Below are 15,082 nucleotides of genomic sequence, written 5' to 3'. Positions count from 1 at the left end.
TTGCGTGCTGCGTGAGTTTAAATTTATGAAATTTTGAAAGGTGTACTTCTCGTGCGAATCGTAAATCGCAGTAAAGTGGGAGAATTCCCCGGATTTTGGTCGGGGGAAAGGGTGGTGAAAAGCATCACGGGATCTACATCATCGTTGTCGGCTCTGCTCTGCGCATTTGCAAATGTCTGAATCTGAATTGGCTCTAAATGCTGCTTTGGTTTGAAGCTCATGATGGAATGGAATCATTGACGATCACCGCACAAGCTGTTACTATAGACGGCGCTGTATATAAACCCGTTAGTTGTTTATGGAAGCATCTTGGGTTTCACATCAGTTTTCACTCTTTTATGTTAAGCTTTTACGACGCATCTTTCGAATTCACGTGGTGCAGTGTACTAAGCTGGCTCTACTACAGCGGCAGGGCTTGATCTGTGCAACAACAATCACGTCTAACACCCCTGTGATCCGTAGACTGTTGTCTTGAAAGGCCCAAGTAGGATAAGGAATCAGGTTATGATGAAAATGAGGAATCAGGACCATCGCGCGTGGTCACTGGTGTACTCGCGAGCAGCGTGCAACTTGTCGCGATTGAAACCAGAGGAAAACCTCTGTTGACCATCGGAACATAGGTTTCCTCCATCATGAAGTGATAGGTTTAAAGTTTTAAGTAGATGATGATATGTGCAGTTTCCAGAACCGCATCTGGATCACTAAACAACAAAAAAGCCTGCTAGATCCTCCCGTGAGTCCGTAACATATTAGAGTAAGAACCTTCCACTGCCAACGGACCACACTTTCGAAGCTCGAATACAAAAGTTAACCCGCATATTGATCCTCTCAAAGACTCTCACAACATCTAAACAGCAAACCTGCGTGAGTCCGTATGGGATTTACGTTTCAAGAACCTTCCACAGTGTACCTCTGCGTTTTCGAATGCAGAACTGCAGCAAAAGTTCCTGGACGTTTTATTTAGAGCCCAAGTAACGGTTCAAAATGCAAATTCTACATATTGAAGTCCTGAATAAAATCTGCATGCGCACGTTTCCACTTTGAGCTTATTTGAAGAAAACTTAATCAGAGGCCGTTTACGATAATACTCATTTGCAGGAGCCTTTCGTCACTTTATTTACGTCTCAGACGTCTTGTCTTTGCGACAGCGTTAAGTAGTACAAAAAACTAGCTCGCAGAAATCGGGTTACGGACATAAAAGCTCTGCGCTGAAGTATCTAGAGGGCTTGAAAGGCATGACTCCTTAGCAATTGCCTTCATGAACCCATTATGTTGTCACTAGAGAGTGAATGTCGACCTATATATTCTAGGCAATAGAGCACTGCTCTACATTTGAGTTGTCACAGGTGACGGCACTCACTCAGCTTAGGATTTCCAAGACGCTAGAAAGAGGCATCCCCGTCCGTCCAGACGGTGCCCAATTGAGCATCGCAAGCCCACAGATTCATGAGCTCAAGAATATGGAGATTAAAGAGTGTTCTAAAAGAGCTGTCTGCTTTCCAAGTTTCCCGTATGGCGGCTGCTTAAAGCTTGTGCAATGAAGTGTTGACTCTAGAGCGAGTGATCACCAACGCTAAAAAATTTATCTAGCAGACACGGACAGAAGCAGCTCAAGAGACGTGGGGTGGCACATCAACGTGGAGGTCTACTCTGTATTAGTGGTTCCCTGAGCGTATACTCCTTCTCCACCCTTAGGTGTCTAGGTTCGTATATACTCATATATATATATGACCCATCGAGCTTGTTAGTAAAGGCATTCCGAGTCCCTTCTCCCGTCGACTTCCAGAATATTTTTTCACGTATTCCAACGTCAAGCAGCAACGACAACAGCAAAGCGCAAGCAAGACGAGAAATCCGGTTTCAGGTCATTTGTCTGACCTAAAAACTCGGTCTTTCCGCGAACTACAGCTCCACATCTCCTCGTTTGCAAATTCGCGTTAACAGTCATAACCGGGAGAGCAAGTAGCTTTCCTGGACCACGTTTAGGGTTCCGTTGCATCCAAGCTACATTCCTATTTCTTTTTTGGCATGCCGTTTACGTGGTTAGCGTTCTGAGGTGCTGCATCACACATTAACGTGGAACTGAAGCTGAGAGAAGCGTAAGATGTTTGCAGGAACTTATCATTTGCAGGGGAGACTACGAGGAGCTACAGGGCAGGTATGGTGTGGTTTGACGCGGCTTTTTTCTGGGGATGGTTTGTTCTATAAAAACATCCCAAGGGATGGCTTTAAGCGATAACCTAACGGCTCAAGATTTGATTGTAGCGCAGGCGGAAGGAGTATTTACAACTAGTCCGAGAATCCCGTAACCACCTCTTCTATGGATACGCTCTGGGATATCTTCAATGGTGACCCCGAGAGCCTTATCGCTTCTATGGCTCAAGACAGGACCAGTTTGCTTGATATCCTTCACGGTTCAGCGCACGAGCCCAAAGTGCCTGATCAGCTCCCTGATGAAGATAGTATACCAGCTATGCAGCAAGTCTGTGCTGATTTCCGTCACTACAAGCTTCCACTGCTGGAGCAAGAGCCTGAGGCCCACTATCCGGAGGATACGTGCAGGAAAGTGGTCGCCTGCAGCGATGCATGTGGTAATTGCTGCGAGCAACGAACAGCTATGCCAGCTGATTTGGAGACGATGACGATGAAAGAGATTGATTTGAAAACTGCAAAGAGGTCACACGTATGTAGCCAGACGTCTTGTGAAGCCGAGGAAGATGGAGACGAAGAACAGCAACAACGTCCAGAGGAGATGATGACGAAAGAGTCCGCTGATCATCAGCCAGTGAAGAAGCGGAGAACACACATCGCTGTCGAAAGGAACAGGCGCAAACAAATGAACGAGCATTTGGCAATCTTGAGGTCGTTGATGCCAGGATCCTACGTTCAAAGGGTAATCAAAGTCGGTCATGTGATATCCTTCGCTTCTCCCATATGAGCTAGCTCGTTTCGCTTCGTCCATCTTTACCTTCCTCTTCTTCCCCCTGTTTCTTATCTTCGTCAGTTTACAGCGTATAGCCTTATGGTAGTAGCATCTCTGCCGTTACACCTGTCTTTCCCGCTTGCTTTTGTGTTTTCCTTTACTGTTTGCTTCATCGAACGTTGTGGGTTTATTGACATGTCATACAGCTACGCTATTCCTCCTGCTCTCTCCTCCTCTTCCTCCTCCACCTTTCTGTGATCATCATATTTTCCGCGCTTAGAAGTGAGTTTAGTTCACGTTTGAATATCTCCAACTTGTAATTCCTGTAATGAGCGGGAGACGGTGTTGTTTTGGTATGAAGCGGGGGAAGGAGCTGATGGGCTGGTGTGACGCGAATTTTTGTGGCAGGGCGATCAGGCATCGATAATAGGCGGGGTGGTGGAGTTCGTGAAGGAGCTACAGCAACTGGCGGAGTCACTGGAGGCACAGAAGAGGAGGAGGAGCTATGCGGAGGCGGCGCTGAGCCCGAGGGGGAGAGGAGGAGGAGGGAGAGCGAGTGTAAGTCCAAGAGGAGGAGGAGGAGGAGCAGCAGCAGCAGCAGCAGGAGGAGGAGGAGGGGGGGCATATATGGTGGCCAAGTCGAGGTCGGCGGTGGCGGAAGTGGAGGTAGAGTTGGTGGCGGGTTCGAATGTGGTGGTGAGGACGGTGAGTGCGAAGGCGGGGGCGGCTGCCCGCGGGCAGCTCCGCCAGTTAGTGGCCGCCCTCGAAAGCCTCCGCCTCCACATCCTCCACCTCAATATCACCACCTCCCAAGACACACTCCTCTACACCTTCACCTTGAAGGTACGCTCCCTCCTCCTCCTCCTCCTCCTTCCAATACCCCCTCCAATTGTTTCCTTATTTTTGAAAAAAAAAAAATTTATTGTCCCCATTTGGCTTCCGCTTGTTTCCTGATTTTCATGAAATCCTATTTTTTAATTTTTAAAATCATTTCCTCTACAATGTGGCTCGCTCCCCACGAGACAAGCACTTCGGGTGTTTGCCCACTTTAGTTGCCTACCCACATTCAAAACCGGCTGTTTGCCCACCTTAGTTGGCTACCCACATTCAAATCCTTCTAGATGCTCTTTTTCTACACATCAACACAGGCCATAGACGATTGGCCACTTTGTAGTTAACTAGCCATGGGTGTGTGTGTGGGGGTAGCTAGTTTAGTGTGCCTATTTCTTCTTCTTTTTCCCATGCCTTTTGAAGGCCTTCAATCTTCAATGCTCATAAATCTTATGTGCCTTTCAACCAAAATTAGGAGTTGATTCAACATTTTACATTAACTACAGCGCCGGTGATTTTGCTCATTGGCCTATTATTACATCTCTGATGCAAGCATCAACTTCATGAAGGGCACATCATGTTGAGGTGAGTAACCATATTAAGGTCATCATTCTTATACTAGACAAGAATCAACCATAGTAACCTTATATTTATTACCCCATCTTTTGTCAACAGTGAGGCCTTCCACAAGGCCGATGCTTGCATTCTAAGCACTCATCCTCCCTCAATCCAAGCACACCCATATGGTCAAAGATGGATACCATGGAGGATTAAGTAGCCATCAGTATCAAAGAGAAATTTATGCATCCCCTTTCAAGACTTGAACACACTTATTGGGTGCACTAAAAGAATATTTCTTACAAGCTTTGATAGTGCATTGAAACAATGCCTAACAACATAGTTTGATCATCCACCTTGAGGTTTATTAATACAGGAGTAGCGATGCACCTAGTCACCAACATTGCTTAGGCTCACAAGAAAGGCACCTCTCAAGTGAGATTCATTCAACACGACACAAATGGATTTCCTCTCCCTTAGGGATCCATGTCTTTTAAAGCGCTTCCCTAACTTCATCCAATACTTGGGCATTACAAACCACCACTTGGTATGCACAGGTCAATAGTTCGAATCCTTCATGGCAAGGACGTACACATTTTCATAGTCCCTCAAATGCATGGTTGTGTTTCTTACACCCACATCAAGTCTCATTTAGACACTTATAGATTTTCATTTCACCTCATCATCATATTCATGCTTTCATTTCACCTCACCATCATATTCATGCTTTTCAGCCCTTTATTTTGTATGATTCAATGACTAGGGTGCTTCTAGCCTATCCTTGCTAAAATAGATTTCACTTTCTTAAAAGGTGCTTGTGCCAACTCTAATTGAAATATTTTATGCCAACCTCTTGGACTAATGTAGCTACTATGAAAAATCTATGTCCTAGGAAAAACCTCCTAGGATTGGTTGCAATTCCTCATTGAAATGCCAAAGAAGTATCATATAGTTTAAGATGGAATAGGGAAAGGTGGGGAGCATGGCGGCGGAGGGACGGGTGGAGGGGTGGGGTGGGGGAGGGCATGCATGAGAAATAGTGCCACATACGGTTCTTTTTTTGGTAATTAAAAACCTATGTAGTTGTATACGGTTTCGCCTATGTTTTTTCTCTAGGAAGTTTGATTTCCCCCTCCAAAGTCCAACAGATAGACACGACCTACAGTGTATGTAGACTTCCTCTGAGAACTGGCATTACTAATCTTCCTTTTTCTCTCTTCCCTTTGTATTTTTCTTTCTTTAGTGCTTGCTTTATGGTTACTTTCTTTTCAATGACCCTTAAAACCACACTCCCCTCCCACCCTGGAACCAACCCCCCCTCCCCCCCCTTCTACCCCCGTCCCCCCCCTACACCTATATAGACCTTGAACCTTTTCCCATGAAAAAACTATAATAGAGACTTGGTTCTTTCAGAGGAGGTGAAGGTGTAGCTAAGGTTCATTTTAAAGCCAAATTTGATAGTCGTCGTAACTTTTGTATATGTTTACAAATGTTTTTTCTTGAGAGGGCCATAAGAGCAATAAATTATTCTATATGTCTTAATGTTAGCATTGGAATATCCATAATATTTACATGAAAGATTCCCTTGGCATGCTCCTAAATGCTATTATTTTTCTTGTCCACAGATTGAGATCGAGTGTCGGCTTAGCTTGGATGACCTTGCAACAACTGTGCAACAAATATTTAAGGAGATTCATAGCAACCAACTTCTTTAAAGTTGTAGTGCATTGGGGCTCCAAAGGCACCCTTTTAAGTTTAAGTAATTAGAAAGAGTACATATCATTTGTGTAGTAAGAGACTGACCTACCCCCTCAAAGCTCACCTCTATCCCACAATATCATAAGATAAGTCCAAAAGTAATGGCATTGTAAGTACCAACGTTTAGATCTCCAATACAATCAATGGTTGTATCATGATAAGAATTGAGGCATGAGTAGATTGGCAGCTTTGTTGTGATGGTGTCAATGGAATGCTTGTATATGTTTTTTTCTAAGTTGGGGATGAAATTGCTACAAGCATCCCACTACTATGATTATGACATTATGTTCCTTCAATTTGATGTTGTCACCTAATTAAAGTATTATGGTTATCTATGATCTCTACTATGCACACACAAGAATATGCACTTCCAACATCTGTGGGTGAACATTATTCTTCTGGTTTAGGGGAAAATTAGTCCAAAATCATGCCTAATTAAATGAAGGAATGGTTAATAGATGGTTTGTATTACATCATCCATTGGAAATATGTAAGTGTGTGTGTGCATTTATATAAAATGATTGGAGAATGTACACCTTGGTTACAAATTCATGCTTAAAATCTTTTCAAATTGAACTCACTAGGGGGGTCGATTGAAGGATCACCTAGTAGAAGGCAATTCTTAAGTTAAGTTTTGGGAAAAAATGGTCATACTCTATGATATCCTTACGTGCCCCCAAATTCATTGGATACATAGTTGACTAGGTAGAGTAGTGTAATGCCTCACAATAGGACCCACATTAGCTCAAACAGACAATTACCCTTCTAATTTCATAAGGATTCAAACATATAATTACCCTTATAATTTAATCAAGATTCAATAATTAGATAAATGATACTTTATTAATTGATAATTGCCTAAACAAACTTGGTCGTAATTAGTCCCCAATAACGAGCATTATTCTGTGTAAGATGCAACATTAATAAATGTAGAGAGAACACAAAATCTTATCAAACTAGGAAAGGCTCTCACCCATCATCTAGGACCTGATAGAATGTATCCCTTATACAATTGAAATTAAATTTCCATATGAATCAATGGTACTTTGTGATTTTCCTTTGCTTTTATGCAAGCACATGGGTTACTGTGCTAAGGACATCTGGAAGGCAACAAATCAAAGAAAACCAAGAATACACAACAATAGATCGATTCAAAATTCAAGAATAAGGTCTGTTCCAATCTTTTACATGAGCGAAACACTTTCAAATTGAAGAGTGAAGTATTGCCCTACCACCCCTTAACTCTACCTCTAGGTTTCTCAAACTCATTCATAATCACCATCTCAAATAGAGGGAGAAAATGCAACACAATCTCAGTGTTGAAATATATGTCTTGTAACCTTTATCTCAGTCTCAGTCTGTTCTTATATCTATACAATGCACAAAAATCTATTGTACTCAAATATTACCTCCCAATTTAGCCTTAGGGAAATTGAAAACTATTCTCATTCCAAAAAATACCCCTCAACAAATGTGAAGCATGCTTTTCTAAGAATAGATTCTCCTTTCTTCTTTTTTCAATGCAAGAAAATTAGGCACCTTTCGAGACTCCAATCCCTTAAATAAATGAAAATTTTGAAGATAATTATCACAAAACTTCATCTTCATGCCACTTTGCCAAAATCTACCATTCTGGGTCTCAAATCTACATGTTAAATCTTGACAACAAAGTTTTTCCATGTGGAGTTTTTGAGTTTTTTCTCTATCCCATCAGGGTTCCTATTACCATTTAAGAGAAACAACTACATGTTTCCACATGTCTCACATCTCAATTTAAGATAATAAAGAGAAAGAAATACAAAATAGCTAAGTATAGCAAAATAATTGATGATTACAGTCTAAGGGAGAAAAATATTGTAGTGTATCGCTCCATTATTTCCATTAGAACTTCTCACTACAATTAAAGACAAAATGAAAAAGGGATATAATTTAGTATAGCACAGAATATATGATTAGAAAGAAATGTTAAAACGTGCAATGGTCATGTAATTCCATTAGCATGAGAGTAAATAATGTACGATGAAAGGGGAAAAATATATAATATATAAGTATAGTGCAAAGAAAGTGGTACATGTTCCAAAATCTATTGCAAGAAAAAGAAATATAAAATAATGAAGTTTCATGCAAGAATATGCAAAATTATTTAGGGAGATTGTACCACAAGCACAAAATACATACCGAATGGCTTATGATAGAATGTGAAGTTCAAAAGAGAAACTACTCTAAACTCTATGGAATATCGAAAATATGTAAGATTCTCTATTGAAAACAAAATTTCCAACAGATCAAATGCAGCCCCAAGCTTCCTCTTGAATCTACATTCTTTTGTGGTTGATGTAGACTTTGGGAGAAGTCAACAACTAGAAGACGGAACTACGTTGACCACTCGTAGCTAGAGAACCGAGTCTCGACTGCACAGGAGTACACCAATGGCTCTGTGAGACAGAAGGACCTCCTGACGGCATGGGGGAAGGGGCATAAGACGGCATGGCAAAAGGGGCATAAGACGGCATGGGGGAAGGGGCATAAGATGGCATGGGAGATGGGCCTGCGCTATGTAGCCAGTTGGGCTATGGTGACTCCACTGGGGTGATCTCAGCTAGTGTGGGGTGGTTTGGAGTCTGTAGTGCCCCAAGCTGGTGAATTGTCTGCATGCAATCCATGTTTTAATTGACCCAAGACATGAAGGTAAATGACATACATATGCTTGCATGGAACAAATGTGCCTTGTGATCCATGTTGTTTGAAGTCATTGCAAATGCATACTGTATACGTCTTGGCCATAGGGTCAGATTCAAAGCTCTCAACCATGAACTCTTTGGCTTCATTCACATTTCGCACCATTCTTGGGGTCACATTTGTTGCCATGTGTATGGGTCATTGTTTGCTTGGGTGTAGCCATTTTTGGTGAGGTTCAAGGACTTTTCTGTATATAGGTATCTTGAATGACCCATAACTTATGCATTACTCAATGGAATTTGGCAAACTTGTCTTCAAGTTGTAGTACACATTGCAAAGTTGAACATGAGAGCCAAAAATTATGGAATAAGGATTCAGAATGAGACCATTAAAGCATTACAAGTGCTATGTTGCATGTAAAGCATGCATCCTGAAGACTATAGGATATAGCAATTTATTCAAAATCATCAAAATTTTACTGTATACATACATGGAACCAAGTAATCATTCAAAAGTACACTACATGAGCTTCTCCTCAACCCAAGGACACACCTAAATGAGAACATTAGACATAGGTTAACAAGCCTCCAATGTTGTGCTAAAGTAATGCATACCCATTTGAGGGTGTCCACTCCATAACTTTTTTGTTATTTGTTGAAAACCAAAACGGATTGAAAATTTGGAATCCAAACTAGTGGGACTACTACATCGTGGTCTTAAAATAATGATATTTGTTGGTATTGGTATCTAGATTCACCCTAAAGTGGAAGAAGTTGGAAAAGTGCAATTTTTGCATGTGAAAAGATATTTTAATAAATCCAACACTATTTACAATTTTGAATTGTTTCTTTTTCCACACACTTGCTTGCTATATGGCTCATAAGCATGCCAAAGGTCATTGCATTTAAAAATACATAGCATCAAACCCGATAGCATGCCCTTTGGCCTATTTGTGTTTTGAAGCATTTTAGGCCACATTGCACTTGTTTGGGATATCAAATTCTGCTGATGTGTATTGCCGGAGGGTGAGAATTGGCGGCTGAAATTTTGCTACTCCTGCAAATTTCTACTTTTCACACCTCCCGCCCATCGTAAGTTGTCTTCTATGCCTCATAAGCTAGCTTCTCTCTGTTTTGGTTTTGCATTATCGTCTTTCACATGGAAACATGTGCAACTCGCCATGGCTTACAAGAGAAGCAAATAGAGGCTACCAAATAGAAATCCTGAAAAGCTTGTTCAGGGCACAAGAAACAGAAGACTCCAAGTCCAGAGCAATAGTAGGAAGCAGTTGTTACAGATGCATGCATTCGATCATTGTCATTAGAGCCAAGAAAACGAGCTGTGATGTCATGATTGGTGGTAGCATTTGAGGAAGCAACATTAGGCCATTTAGGAAAATACTAGTCTTGAGTCTTTACAACAAGCTTTATCTTGCACCCTAAAGTTCATAGAGTGACAACCCTACCAACAGCTTGTATTTTCATGCCAAAACGTCACCACTATTGCAATGAATTCTACACTTAGGTTGTCTATCCTTTTCTTGTGTCTTATTGAAGCCCATAGACTACTTGAATTGGTATTGCTTCCACTCTTTGTGCATCTCTCGATAGTTTCTCCAAATAACAAGGACATCTGTAGAAAGTAGATGGGATGCAAGAATTTTGACGAGCACATCATACACATGCTTGATACAACTTAGGTTAGTGGTTGCCTAAACCATCCTGATGGTTGTTTGTGATTGAGCTTTGGGATAGTTTACTTGTTTCATTTCTTGATATAGTACAGGTCAGCGGTTGCCTAAACCAGCCCACTAGTTGTTATAATTAAGCTTTGGGATAGTTTACTAGGCTGGCCTGGACTTAATGTGATTGTCCTAAAGCATCCCGGTGGTTGGAATATCATGCAACCGTGTGGCTGGTTCATCTCAAACACTAGAACCAAGATGGCTTGGATGTAATGTGATTGTCCTAAACCAACTCGATGGTTGGAATATCATGAAATCATGGTTGGGTAAGCTCAAACACCAATTATGTGATTGTCCTAAACCAACCCAATGTTGGAATATCATGCAACCGTGTGGCTGGTTTAGCTCAAACACTAGAACTAGACTTAATGTCATTGTCGTAAACTAGCTCAGTGGTTGAAACATCATGCAATTATGGTTGGGTCACAACAAGACAAAGCACCCATAGATGTGCACACAAACACGTTTACTAAACTAAATAAAAAACTTATGGGAGCGTCTATTTGCGAGTCTATTTTCGCGTCTGGAGACCCATGTCTAACAGCGCGTCTATATAGGACACACATGCACATATAGAAGTGCATATAAATGCTTAAATAGATGCTCTTATAAATGCATTTGTAGATGCAAAAATAGACGCTTGTCGATAGACAGATGCGTATATAGACGTGTTTATAGATGCACTGATAGACGCGCTTTATAATATTTTGTTTTAAATTTACAGAATGCTGTGTATGTTGTGTATGCTATATAGTTACAATGATCCCATTTCCACATTTTGTAATTCAATTCTTATAGCCAACCGCATTTTAATTACAATTCCAAATAAAACATTACAAGTCCAAAACGTAATAAAATTGAAAGCTCAAAAAGTACTTGTATGTACATATAGCACGAAGCTAAGCCATGTCATGTGGCTTCAAGTACAAAAAATAAGGAAGCTAAGCCACGCCATGTGGCTTCAAGTACAAAAAATAAGAGGAGTGTATATACAAGAAGCACGAAGCCAAGCCAGTGGCTTTAAGTACAAAAAAGAGTAGCTAGCACTACTTCTACGACTGATCCTCGCTACCTTCCATGCTCCCTTTTGCACTCCCTTCTATGCTCCCTTCTGTGCCTCCTTCCTTGTCTTCCTCGTCGTCTTGTGCACGGGCCTGTAAACAAGGGACAACATATATCAATGTATGAAAAATCAAATCTTTACTTATAATATTGGCATTATTTAATTACTTTCAAATACCTCAGGGGCCGCTCTAGTAGCCCGGATATACTGCTCCTCAGTAATCAACCCGTCATCATAGAAGTGCCTCCATGTATCTCCTCTGCGATGGTCGTGGTGGTAGGCTGTCTCCACAGGAGTAGGGTATCTGCCCACGATCTCAAGCTACAAAACGACACAATTTACAGAGGGATTAGTACAAAGAAACAACCTCCTAATAAGCTACATAAGCAATATAATTTGAGATCGATACTTACAAATCGGGCCTCTCATGATTCAACACCCCCTGCTCCAAAGTGCGCGCTTCCATATTCCTCCATCTGGATCCTTCGTGCCTCCATGTGCTACAGACTGGGGTCCTCCCTTGCTGACTTCATTGCTTTCTTCCACTCACGCTTGTGAGTAGTGTGGGGTGGGCCCCTTGGTGGTTGACCTCCCTCGAGCCTGGCAACAAGCTCCCTAGTGCCTGCCTCTTAAGAGAAGATCTTTTATTGCCAAGTATCGTAACAATCTTTGACTTGGCCCATTTATCTGTGAACTGGCGATTGGGGGGGTTAGGATATCTAGAGCGAACAGTAGTGAGGGTCTCATCAGCCAACCTCTTTGGCTAGTATTTGAAGTGGATAAAGCAATCTCTGTAATTGTTAGCAATTACAGAGTGCATGAAGGCCATGATGTCCTTCCCCCACGCATCCATCAAGAATGCCTCCTGTCTGAGTGATGTCATAGAATATTGTACCATCACCCGGAGGCACATCTAAATCATCCGAATCATCATTGTCCCCACCACCACTCCTCCCAAAGCACTGTGCTATGCATCCCCCACTGCTCTCCCTGCTACTACACCTGCTACCGTGTCGTGTCAAGCTCCTACGCTGGCCACTCATAGCTGGAGACTGCACAGGACTACGTTGACCAGTCGTAGCTGGAGAACCGAGTCTCGACTGCACAGGAGTACATTGACGGCTTTGCAAGACAGAAGGACCTCCTGAGGGCATGGGGGAAGGGGCATAAGACGGCATGGCAGAAGGGACATAAGACGGCATGGGGAAAGGGGCATAAGACAGCATGGGAGATGGGCCTACGCTGTGTAGCCGGCTGGGCTGTGCTGACTACTGGGGTGATCTCGACTGGTATGGGGTGGTTTGGAGTCTGTAGTGCTGACTCCTGGGGGGTGTTTAGACTACCCATCATTTACCCGTATAACTCCGCAAGACTAGGAGGGTGCCCTAAAAGGTTATATAAGTTCGTAAAAATAGACTCCCGGGGATTAGGTGAGTTGGAAGCGCCTCCTGGCCACATGATGAACTGGAAAAAAGAAAAAAAATCTATTATTGATGATCTAGGAAAAAAGGGGAAGGATTACTGTCGGAGTGCATCTATAGACGCGTCTAATTAGCGCGTCTATTTTCACATATAACAATGCATCTATAGACGTGGCTGTCTGTGTCTGCAAACAGACTAGATGCGTGTTTAGACGCACCTGTAGATGTTTACACGCGCTTTGGGACGCGCCTATAGATGTGCTCCGACGACGGACTTTTATAAAAAGTAGAAAAGGACATTGCGCCCGACAGCGTTGATACCCAGATCATGCATTTTTTGGATACGAGAAAGTACAAATCCAAAGAGAGCAAACTTCCAAAAAAGATCAACTGCAAAAAGACTTACCTTGGATAGAGGTATGAAAGGTTCTTCTCCTTTTTCAAAGTTGCTTCTCCTCCTTGTTTGCCCTCCTCTCCTTTAAGCTTGGAAGTAAGTGTGGGTGCCTTCCTCTTAAGTGTAAGCTTGGAAGTAAGTGTGGGTGCCTTCCTCTTAAGTGTCCAAACTGTGGATCTGCTAATAAGGAAGCAAGCAAGCTGCGCGAAGTATAAATAATGTGAAGAAAAGCGAAGCGAGCACACTAAAAGCAGGTTTAAAAGCCATGTCTATAGGCGCATCTATTTGTGCATCTAAAGACACAGAGTAGATGCGGTTTTAAATGCGCTTTTAGATGCACTTTTAGATGCGCACCACAGAACAAACAGACGCACATTTAGATGCACCTTTAGACGTGCCACAGAGTTTAAAGTTAAACATTTGAAGAAGAGCAAATTTTTTTGAGTTGTTTGTTTGTAGGATGTCTTCATCTTCAACAAGTAGCTCCAGTGAGGATGAATCCATCCATATCCACCATCATCAAATGTGGTTGGAGCAAAAAATCAAATGTATGTGTGATCGATGTCAAGGAAACATGTATCGTGCATGTAGGATTACACTCAATCACATCTCAAAGTATGGAGAATGGGATGCGACCGTAAACAGGGTAAGGGTTTATAAGTTAAGGTTGATTGAGATAACTATGGGTGTTCATATGTTTGAGTTATGATCCCATACCCGCATATGTTGCCCTATCCTCGCCATGAGGAGGCGAAGCATCGGCGATATGAGGTGGGATCTTCAGGAGGGACCGTTACGGATGCATGGAGTGATGGTGATAGTAGCCCCCCACCATCACCTCATGAAGCCGTGGAGGAGGAGGTGCTTGATGATATGGTGCGGGATTTATATGTCCATCAAGGGAGGGATGATAGAATGGAGCAGGATGATCTTTTTACTGCAGCATCGACTCCATTGTTTGAGGGGTGCACATTCTCTGTTCTATGTGCCTCCCTTGAGTTACTAAACTTGCAAACCATCTATGGATGGAGCAATGCAAGTTTGAATGAATTACTCAAGTAAGCTTTAAAGTCTATTTTGCAAACATGGTGAATTATGCTAGTGGGTCAATTACTCGAATGCTTTTCCTCATTTATGGTCTTCATGTGCAGGCTATTGTGTTGCCCCTTGGAATGAAGTCCTCCCACAATCACTCACCGTGAGAGATTGGATGAGAAATTGGGATGGTTCCACGACTCCTCCACCACTTGGCATGAGCCGGTAAGGGTTTGTAACCATTGTGTGCTATATTGGCTGGAAATAAAGATTACCTGCTAACACTTTATTTTGTTTAGATACTCCATATTTTATCCTTTACCATATTGGTCCCACCTCAAGATCAATCACCTACTTGATCCCATGCATATCTTCAAGAATGTGGCATCTACCATTTGGGAGCATTTGAATGGGACACGAGATTCCGTAGGCATAAGGGAGGATCTACATAGCACAAGGAGGATGCATGAAGCTTGGCCACAAGAGAGACCAAATGGGTGTGTTTTTTACCTCGTGCACCATGGATGTTATCAAAGCTAGAGATGGCGACGGTGAAGCGCACTATTACTACAATTCATACTCCCACTGGATGCATGAGGTGTTTGAAGGGAGCCTTTACAAAGAGCAAGAAAAGAGGTGTAGAGCAATTATATGGCTTGAAATCTCATGATTGGCA

The 15,082-nt window shown here is 42.3% G+C and overlaps 1 pseudogene across 1 annotated transcript; it reads left to right on the top strand.

Moving 5' to 3' along the window:
• The first annotated feature begins 1,843 nt into the window (after positions 1 to 1,843).
• Positions 1,844 to 6,027, top strand: LOC147900191 (transcription factor MUTE pseudogene; annotated as a pseudogene). The gene is made up of 5 exons (XR_015541279.1): positions 1,844 to 1,864; positions 2,115 to 2,158; positions 2,271 to 2,893; positions 3,332 to 3,766; positions 5,938 to 6,027. The product of XR_015541279.1 is annotated as a transcription factor MUTE pseudogene (transcript).
• The last annotated feature ends 9,055 nt before the right edge of the window (positions 6,028 to 15,082 follow it).

Source organism: Dipteris shenzhenensis, chromosome 7 (assembly GCF_047967505.1).
Source record: "Dipteris shenzhenensis isolate YYH24624 ecotype China chromosome 7, Dip_SZ_1.0, whole genome shotgun sequence".
Classification (NCBI taxonomy): Eukaryota; Viridiplantae; Streptophyta; class Polypodiopsida; order Gleicheniales; family Dipteridaceae; genus Dipteris; species Dipteris shenzhenensis.
Note: the sequence above shows the minus strand (reverse complement) of the source record. Positions and strands in the feature narration are given on the sequence as shown.